This window comes from Lytechinus variegatus, chromosome 17 (assembly GCF_018143015.1).
Source record: "Lytechinus variegatus isolate NC3 chromosome 17, Lvar_3.0, whole genome shotgun sequence".
Lineage (NCBI taxonomy): Eukaryota > Metazoa > Echinodermata > Echinoidea > Temnopleuroida > Toxopneustidae > Lytechinus > Lytechinus variegatus.
In genome coordinates, this window is record NC_054756.1 from 8,338,093 (window position 1) to 8,347,767 (window position 9,675).

Below are 9,675 nucleotides of genomic sequence, written 5' to 3' on the forward strand. Positions count from 1 at the left end.
TGATTTTTTTTAATGGTCACACCCCCCCCCCTCCACATTCAAAGCCGTTCCGCGGCCCCTTGCTTTGTTTTTTCCAACAGTGAATAAGGTTGAATAATCAGTCAAAATGCCTCATACAATGAGGGCTACTCTATTTATTTAAATGAGGACTGAAATTAAAAGAGAATACAATTCGTTTTAATTATTCGTAGAAAATATGTATTTGTGAAATCTGTACTATGTTGATCAAGGACTGAAATATGGAAAAAGATTGTCTGTCAAAGCTTATGTATGCATTTAAATGAAATGAAAGTGTTTGATATTGATGTGAAATAAAAATTGTGTTCTGAAATAATATTGTATTCATCAAGATTTCAACGATTTCAGTGTTTATATGTTAATATTCATTCTTCTCTTTCAACTATTATCACTCTGAATAATTTGGGTCTACTTTAATCACTGTTACATTTCTTCATTTTTCCTCCTTTGTTATATTATATCATCATCATTATATTAATCACCATCATCATCATCATCACCATCATTATCATCATCATCATCATCACCATCATCACCATCATCACCATCATCATCATCCTCCTCCTCCTCCTCATCTTCACCATTATGATCATTTTTCCGACTTTTTTTCTTCTCCTTCTTCTTCCTCTTCCCCATTTCTCATCATTATCTTCTTCTTTTTTCCTTTTTTTTTGTTTCTCCTTTTGAATAAAAAGTTTACCCCTCCCCCGTTAGTTTTTTTTTCATACTTGTTCAATATGCTGCAACAGATGTTCAACAGTCATAGCTCAGAGCAAAAATTAATGATCTTGTTCGTTTGGCGTCAGATAGAGGGCTCCCTCTCGCGATTAATGGCCCGAGGGATAAAATCTCCAGTTGGAGTGGCCGTCATTGCATATCTTCTCTGTGTGTCTCCAGATAAAAAGCGGGACTAATTATCACGTGATATGTTCTAAAAACAAAACGTCTGATTTAATTGAGCATTAAATGATATCTTCCATGCGTTGAAACTTCATTATTTTCTTAGATATAAGATGTTATTCTTCCATTTTCTCTATCAGTTCAATTCTATATTTCATTTCCATCCAAACATAATACAAAATAATAAATATTAGCTAGGCCTACAAATTTAAGGATGGACATTTTAAAGAAAATCAGTATCAAATTGAAATGAGAGGAAGAGTCCACTCTAGGCTCTATAGTTCTGACAAAATTGTTTACCGGGCATATATGAACCTATGGCGGTTCATTAGGAGTTTAAAAAGAGTTTTAAATACAAGTCATATTCCAAATATTTAAGAAACAATGTTCAAGTATGTTTTGGTCAAAGATGTCCCTTTTGGGATCAAGCTCTTAACATTTTCAAAATTTGAGCATCAATGTTCAACATTTTACGCAATCATTAGAAGTCAAACATTGCTGCTTAAATTGTTTGACATTATTTTTGTTAAAGTAAGCATTTAGGAGCTCGGTAACAAGTGGCCTGTTTCACATGTTCAAAGACTAACAATGAAGGTTACTTTGCCATTATAGTAACTACACCTTGCGACTGGTCTGTGATCCGATTTTGGAACAAGTCTCATTTTTCTCTGAAAATGTGAATGCAAATAATAATTATTATACCTGAGGTACAAATTAACTTTTATAGTACTTAAACCGAAACTGTGCATGTTTGCATTAAGCCTAGAGCTCTATTCTAGAGTAAAGTTCAAATGTGTTTCAAATCGTAGCTTGTGGCACGATTACTGTGACGTCTTGCGAATCATATGATTTTATTCCACTAAGAATGGTATTGTCATATATCTGAACATAAGTTTATTTTATGATTATCTAGAAATTTACAGAGTGAGTTATTCCATATCTCGAGATTCTGCACAAGTGCTACGACTCTTAGTCCAAAAGCAGGTCGCAGACCAATCGTAAGGTGTGCGGTGGACTTTAATTAGCCCTATTACCGTGATTACCAAGGACACTTACCATGATGATGACAACGTTACCATAATTGTAAGTATATAGGCCTATTTTTATGAAACGGGCCCAGTGTGTCATAAAGATTACCCCTAACCACTTTGTCGAATTTGCAAATCATAAAGTTAGCGACAGTCACACCAATGGAACACGAGACACAACCGATCGATGATACGCCATAGTAAATAACGTATTAGGGCTTTGATCGGTCTGAATTGGTTGCACGAGCGTGACTGCAGCACGATAGTTCTCATAGACAGTAAAAATGTACATAGCGGCATCAAGAAGGGGGCAATTCCATAAAAATATAGTCCGACCCCCTATATAATTATGTGGGACCGTCATGGAAGTTTCTTGTTCTTTTGACAGCCTGTTGATGTTCTCAAAGGACCATGACTTGGTAAGTTTATGAAGTGAAGTAAAACTCGAGAAAATGGGGGTCGGACGTGCAAAAAGGTTGATCATTTTATGGTATTGCCCAAAGGTAGGTCCTAGGGGTGTCACCCCCCCATCCCACAGTTGGAACCGCGTGTCCCCCTCCCCTTCCCCCAAATTTTGAAAAATCAAGAACAAATGTACACATTTTTTCCTGTACGGTCCTTGCCCCCCCCAAAAAAAAAAAATTCTTGCCCAGCTCATTTTATAGATCCTGGTGCCGTCACAGGCTTTATGACAAGCATTCTTAGAAAGAAAGAAAAAACTTAAAGAAGTTTTTTAAGACGGAGACTCGGAATAGTTTGATCAACATAACACCGTGTTTTGGTGGTTTCTGAGCGGTCCATGACTTGAGGAGGAGAGATGTACTTTACAAGTTAGTTCTGAAACTATATCTTACCGCCTCGGGTACTACACAATCGGAGTGCTGCAATCACGAAGACCTCACACAAGGCACGAGGGTCAAAGGTTATGACTCATCTTTATTTGAAATCAAAGCGAATTTTACTTTCAGGTGTGGATCGACAAGGGGGCCAGTCTGGAGAGCTACCAACGTACTCATCCTCTCGTAAGAAAAACGATCAATAATAACTACAATTAAATATCATTTGATTAAACATTGCAGTATTGTATAAACTGTCTTGAAGGAATTATGTCAAGTATAATCTTTCCTGGAAAATGTATTGTCATAAATCAATCATCATAATTTCATAAGGGACGACGCAATTTACATTGTGCTAAGAAAATAATACAATTAAAATTTTGAAAATAATGAATACAAATAAAGTCTCGCCTGCTCTTGTGTAAAGTCTAAATTCCAGATAGTACCAGAAAGCGGTCACCGTTAATTTTAGCAACAATAATTATGTCGATTATTATGAACATAGTTATGCAGTACTTGAGGTTCCTATATAGTCAACATAAATCAAGCTGTATGTTATACATTCTAAAGAAAATACTTATCAAAATATTCTATTTCACAAAAAGAACTCATGAGGTTTATATTGTATTTTGATCATAAAAAACACAACGGCCAATAAAATTATTCATTATTCTTAGTCGCTGCGCTCGCTCGTATGCTATAACAAAGTAGGATGCTTCTAAAATCAAACAAATTTAGAAAAAAATGGTGAAACATAATTATGTTTGATAATTATGATATTGATCTCAGAGAGGTCAGGCTCGGCCCATGTGTATTCTTAGCTTTACTTCTAATACACAGTGGAACTATTTTAAAAGTGAGGGAGGGGCGGCTGACCACGCAAAATCATTATAAAATTTCTTATCACACTCACACCGGGAAAAGAAGTGCTTTCTCGATCGCTATAGACCCCTCGATATCTTATCAGTTTGTTTCGGAAAGCAAGCAGTTATGCATAGAGCAGGGACCGCGGAACCGGGAAAGGGGGGGGGGTGCTTCAGCCCCCACTTTTTCCACGACCGTGTACAAATACGTATAAAATGACCATCTGATTGGGATTTTTTTGCATGATCGCCCCCCCCCCCCGGACTTTCAAAACCATTCCACAGCTCCTGTAAAGGGCCAAAAATCTGAGTTTCTATTGATCACATTTTCCTTCGCCCTCGAATTTAGTGCAGTTTACAATTTCCTTCGAATTTTCAATATCGAGTTGAAATTCGACTAAACTCACTTTCATCATTTTGTCTCATATCATATTTTATTCACCTTAATAAGGTGATTTTCCTCCCCCAACTTTCATTCTTTTTTTTCTGGGCGACTCTCGTTTATCATCCGTTCTTTCTTCTTGCCTCGACTTACCCCCCCCCCCCCGTTTTTTCTCTCTATTTGTTCTCCCATTCTCATTTTGTTTTTTCAAGATTTTGTCTTTCTCTTCACATTCATCCTTTACCATCGTCCAACTCTGCCTATTTCTACTTTATATACCCCCCCCCCCATCAGGGCGTTTAGTGGGGCAAGACGGTCATTTCTCATCGATTTAATAACGGGGGGGGGGGCAAAACGACGTGAAGGTGGTGTCCTTTTTCGTTACTGCGGTGCTACGGATTTACACGATCCAAATCTCTTTCGTTAATTTTCTCCTTTCATCCCCCCCCCCCATTTCCCTTTTCGTTTTGCTATTTGAAAAAAAAATCACGGGGGGGGGACAGTCGCCCCTGTTCCCTGCAGCGGCACACTCCTGCATATTATCATTATGAAACATTCTACTTTCATTCTAATAACTCTCCTCGGGGGCGCGGGAGAACAGAAACCCATCAGTGCCGACGGGGGAGCATGACCAGCTTGGTATCAAGTATCATGTGTGGCACTCATCATTGCTTGCAACCTCTAATCATTGGTTTTGTCATGCAATCACAACTAGCCCGGAGCGCTATTGTTCACAGTGATATTACGATCTTTGGAAAATAAAGAAGAGAGAAAGAGAGAAATAGGCAAGAAATGGAATGGGATCAAAAGCCTATCTCTGTTCTACTTCTTATTTTAAACTTTAAGATCCAAAAGGGGCAAAAATAAACTGTACGGAAGAAATGATTTTCCCCACTCTATTTCATTCCATTCCAATCCAAAAGCCGTGTTAAATAGCGCCTTTTCCTGTTGATTACAAAGCGCCTCAGCGCTGCACACACTACTCCATGTTTGGGCCACTGAAATAATTTAAATCCAACACCTCAGAATGGTTAGCTTATTGCCCTCTTAGCAAAACAGATTTGTCTTGGGCAAGTTACCCATTGATTGATTAAACATATTTCATATTACACGAATATTTCTTTGTAAACTACAGGTATAAGTTGATCTTCCGTAAGTAAAAAATCTGTCTTAAGTATTTTTGGGGGGCGGGGGGGATGATTCACAAAGATTTAGGTATGACTTAGAGTCACGCTTAAAGGTCAAGTTTACCTCAGAAAAGTGTTGATTTGAATCAATAGAGAAAAATCAGACAAGCACAATGCTGAAAATTCCATCAAAATCGGATGTAAATGATAAGAAAGTTATGACATTTCAAAGTTCCGCTTATTTTCAACAAAATAGTTATATGAACGAGCCAGTTACATCCAAATGAGAGTTGATGACATCACTCACTCACGATTTCTTTTGTATTTTATTATATGAAATATTTTGATTTTCTCGTCATTGTCATGTAAAATGAAGTTTCATTCATCCCTAAACACGTGGAATTCCATTATTTTAACATTTTGTGCTTCAGGCAAGGAGGTCCTAATTGTCAAATTCGTAAAAATTGAAATATTGTATAATTCAAACAATAAAAAACAAAAGAAATAGTGAGTGAGTGACATCATCGACTCTCTCATTTGGATGTAACTGGCTCGTTCATATAACTATTTTGTTGAAAATAAGCGAAACTTTAAAATACCATAACTTTCTTATTTTACAATTTTGATGAAATTTTCAGTGTTTTGCTTGTTGAATTTTTCTCTTTTTATTCAAATCAAGTTTTTGTTGTGGTGGACTTGTCCTTTAAATTTCCGCTTTTGTGCTGTATAAAAGGCATCCCCGCATAGGTCAAATCATGCTCAGAAGACGAGTGCTACTGCATATTAAATGACAAGTCCACCCGGCAAAAGAAACTTGATTTGGATAAAAAGAGGAAAATCCAAAAAGCATAACACTGAAAATTTCAGCACTATGCTAGTTTGATTTTTCTCTTTTTATTCAAGTCAGCATTTTCCTAGGGTGGACTTGACCTTTAATCAATAAGATTGTACATTACATTATCATATGCACTAAGCATGACTTTAGGTCATACTTACTCTATACACCCCTGATTATAAAATGTGTGATAAACATCTTCTGAGTCAAATCTATTTTATAAGTAGAACCATAGGCGGCGGAAGCGGGGGATGTGTCCCCCCCTAAATTTTAGATGGTCCCCCTAAAAAAATTTTTGATAACCTCTTTTTTTTTTTTTTGCTTGTCAATTTTTTTTCCTGCGTCCCCCCCTTAAATTCACGTGGGCCCCCCTGAAACGTGTGTTGTCCCCCCCTAAAATTTAGGTTGATGACCCTTTTTTTTTGCTTGTCAAAAATTTTTGGTTAGCAACTCCTAAAATTTAGGTTGATAACCTTTTTTGGGGGCGCTTGTCAAATTTTTTACCTGTGTCCATCCAAAAATTCAGGTGGACACCCCCTAAATTTTTTGGCTTCCGCTGCCAATGAGTAGAACAGATTAATGTGGTCACATTTGACTTAAGCAAAGTTACCTGTAGTTCTAATACAATTAATGTTTACTATAATTCCCTAATGACAAACACAATTATACACATTCAATATCATAAACACAAACTAGAAATACACTTATTGTATCTCAAAAAATAATATAGGAATTTATTGAGCTTTCCATGTACACCATATTGATGATTATTTTTTTTGTTCTTCATACAATAAATTATTTAAATTCTCCACAAACACCCAAATATACAGACAAAAAAATAGTACATAAATTTAGCCATGAAATGAACGGGGATCAGCAATATAGAAGGAATGCCTTATATAGCATTCAATGAATCACCACTACTGTAGATGGCAAGCAGTACACAAATATTTGATTTCTGTTTCAGAAGTAGATTTGGAATCATTGAAATGCATGATTCTAGAATTGCTGCCATCAAATATAACCTTGATATATTAGCTGAAATCATCAGCAGTACAAAAAATTTGATTTTTGTTAAAGAATTAGATTTGAAATAATTGTAATGCATGATTCTAGAATCGTTGCCATCAAATATAACCTTGATATATTAGCTGAAATCATCAGCAGTACAAAAAATTTAATTTTCGTTAAAGAATTAGATTTGAAATAATTGTAATGCATGATTCTAGAATTGCTGCCATCGAATTCAACCTTGATTAATATATTAGCTGAAATCATCAGCATTCCCGGTTCCACGACATTTGCTCTGCCGACAATTGCTCCGCTGTTAATTTCATGGACTAAAAGAATTGAACGACTTTAAACCTGAATTTAACACTATGCCCTATAATCTTACACCCAACCCTAAACCTAGCATAGATGTTAAACCCTCACCCATATCTTAGATGAAATAGAGCCCGGAGAAATTGTCGCCGGAGCAGATGTCGTGTCACCGCATACCCTTACATCACTTAATCTTGGGCATGATTTGTTATTCACAAAGAAAGTTGAGGATATAGTAGTTTTTTAACATATTGCAGTGCATATATTACACAGATAAGCATTATTTAATCCCCCATCCCCTTCCCCGGAAATAGCGACAAATTCGTAATAGAATTTCATTTACCACGCCAAGATAATCAAATGCCAAAACTACATATAGTCCATTCAAACCCACGTGACATCTTACTCCATGAATGGAATGGAAAACAATTTGTAATGGAGCCTTTTTTTTCTACGCAATTTTCTTTGGGACTACAATATTTTCAACAAGAGATGGCAGTGTTGTAAAAGCATGTCTTTGACAAAAAAGATTTACATATGTATTCACCACAGAATCAACTCCTAGTCTACAATTAGCTATGATATCAAATTAATAAAAAAAATACTAACCCCAGTGACATATAAAAGAGTTATCATATTTGTGTTAATACACCAAACAAAAATTGTACAAGTATAATATTCACATCTGAAAATTATTTCAGAAATAAAATAAAATAGATATGACTAAACCTACATTTACTGTATTAAAGTTATATTTTGGAATAAGCCATCTATAAAAAGAAATATTGCTCATAAAAAGAATGAAGACATTTGCAAAAACACAAGCACACTCGCAATTACAAGGTAGACATAATTCCTTTGCTCTCCAAGTAATCAACACATGTCCACTGAAAATTTGTTAACAAATCAATACATTACATAGTTTTTAACCTTCAACCAACCTTAAAGGGGAAGTTCACCCTGACAAAAAAGTTTATTGTAAAAATAGCAGAAAAAATAATGAAAAATTTTGCCGAAGGTTTGAGAAAAATTCATCAAATAATTAAAAAGTTATTAGAATTTCAATTATTTGATTTGTGACGTCATATGCGAGCAGCATTCCTACATAGCGAATGGTAAAAAATCAATGAAATGTCATTTTCTCAGAAAATTGAAAATGGTTTTCACTGTAACTTTTGTATATCAATAGACAAATCGTTTCACACCCGACCATGAAAAGAAAACAAAATTAAGTCATCAGGAACCATACAAAATTTGAAATTTATGCATTTTATATTACATAACACATGGGACAGCTGCTCGTTTATGACGTCACAAATCCAAAACTTTGAACTCTAATAACTTTCTTACTCTTTAACGGATTTTCCTCAAACCTTCACCAATATTTTTTACTATTTTTTTCTGCTATTTTTACAAGAAAGTTTTCTTTAGGGTGAACTTCCCCTTTAATGTTTATTTGGGGCGAGCTTTCATCCACTCCAGTCACAAAGTTTGCAGCCTCTGGGGCTCTGTACCATTTAAGCTTAATTAAATATTATTCAATTTATCATCCCCAACTGATGAAAGTTTTCTGACTTAACACATTACTCTGTTTGTTAATGATTCCAATTATTTTTTTACTCTGCGACTCACATATTGTCAAAATAATGACAGCAATTCTTTTACAATGTTTTATGAACCATGATCAGTGCATGTATCTCATTTTACCACTAAGTAAAATTTTTCAATTTTTAACTAAATTATTTGCTTCATTACACTTTATATTTGTTTGAAATGTATATAATGTGTATAGCATATGTTATGTTTTGATCATGAATGCATAAGAAATAAAATAAATGTACAGTCCAATGTCTATATATATAGTTTTTCTCTTCCATTTTCATGATTACAGAATATATAATGTAATTTGATAACAGATATACAATGAAATTTGATAATAGAATTACAAGGTACATTTGATAACAGAATGTAAATTGTGGAAACATTAGATTCATGATTTATCAACATTAGGCTTGACAGCTGCTGCAAGGGAAAAGCTTCGCATGAAATATGTATATTCACACAGCGCTGCCAGAAGCAGAGGTGCTCTAGAATAAACTATATAACAAATTAAAAAGAGGAAATGTAGATGTTTTCAAAAAATAAAAAATTCAGCAGGTTGCTTGTTTATTTCCTGACAAGACTTCCCTGATTAGGTGCGCAAACATTCAAGGAATTTCTTTCTACCGGGAAACAATTTCTACTCCTGAGTGTAGAGCAGAAAGTGATTAAATAAATGCCTTGCCAAACCTTAAAGGCTGACGATCTGCTTTTTAAAACTAAATAAAATCTCATAACTTACTTTGGCAAACTTACTGAGGATT